This window comes from Argentina anserina, chromosome 1 (assembly GCF_933775445.1).
Source record: "Argentina anserina chromosome 1, drPotAnse1.1, whole genome shotgun sequence".
Classification (NCBI taxonomy): Eukaryota; Viridiplantae; Streptophyta; class Magnoliopsida; order Rosales; family Rosaceae; genus Argentina; species Argentina anserina.
The window spans coordinates 20,852,416-20,853,629 of NC_065872.1; the positions used below are offsets into that span (position 1 = coordinate 20,852,416).

At 38.6% G+C, this 1,214-nt stretch overlaps 1 non-coding gene across 1 annotated transcript; it reads left to right on the forward strand.

Annotated features, from left to right (window-relative positions):
- The first annotated feature begins 414 nt into the window (after nucleotides 1-414).
- LOC126805331 (small nucleolar RNA R71) lies at nucleotides 415-521 on the forward strand. The gene has a single exon (XR_007674003.1). It is a non-coding gene; the product is annotated as a small nucleolar RNA R71 (small nucleolar RNA).
- Nucleotides 522-1,214: the final 693 nt, after the last annotated feature.

Here is a 1,214-nt window from a genome sequence, read left to right on the forward strand (position 1 = left end):
CACTTATTGTGACAACCTCCTTCTCTCCAGTCATCCTCTTATTGGTGCACAATTGTTTCAAAAACTTAGTATACCTAGGATTCTGTTGTATGCATTCAATAAGAGGCATGTTCACTTCCACCTTCTTGAAGATGTCGAGCATGGCTTGATCAGAGTCATCCTTCTTTTGCTTTGCAAATCTACTAGGGAAGGGAACACGAGGAACATCATTAGTTGAAACCAAACCACTAGAGTTAGGATCCTTACCTTTGTCATGCACGGCATGATCTCCTTGAGGAAGAGGCATGGCATCATAAGCCTTAGAGGAGGCAAGGTCCTTCTCTAAGTCTTTGACATTGAAATTCTCGGCCTCTTGTCCTCTTATTGGTGGTGTCGAGTCCTTCATAGAAGAATTCCACCAAGTCATCCAACGAAATACCATGGTGAGGGCACTTCCTTTGTAATTCCTGAAATTCCTCCCAAGCCTCATAGAGTGAATCATCATCTTTTTGAGTGAAGTTCTGAATCTCCCTCCTAAGTCTTTTTGTGAGTTTAGTAGGGAAGAATTGCTTCAAGAACCTCCTAGTCATTTCGTCCCATGCAGTGATGATTCCAGCATGAAAGAGTACAACCAACGCTTAGCATCGTCCTTAAGGGTTGATAGAGCGTTGGTTAAGACGTCTATAAAATACCCTGTAAAACATCATCGTTAGTATAGAATAAGCAGGGATCGTTCAGTCCGGGGAATCAAAAGGGCCTCAAAACTTATCATGTTATTGGGGGATTTGATTTGGATTCTAAAACTACAACTTAAAATAAATCCTAAATTACTTATATACAATTGATCAACCACTCATCACATAATCAAAACACGAATTCTACTCAAGAAACATGTAAAACACGCATAGAACAACATATAGGCAGCAAGTATTTTCGATTATATCTAAGTCCATTTCAATTCTAATTCTAATTAGAGTCCAAAGCGGTTCATCTAATCGTTAAGACTTCTTAATTATTTAGAATCAACGAAGCGTTCAATCCTAAACATATGCTAAAAAGAGTTCAACATAACGAAGCGTACTAGTTAAACAACAAAGTAGCACATAAGCACATTAAGTCGAATTGGAGACATGTAAGCAAGCATGGCGTCACTCATCTTGATTAAACATGCAAATTCCTAAAACTATCACAGCCCTATATAAGTATCCATAATTGAAACACGAAGCGCATATTCA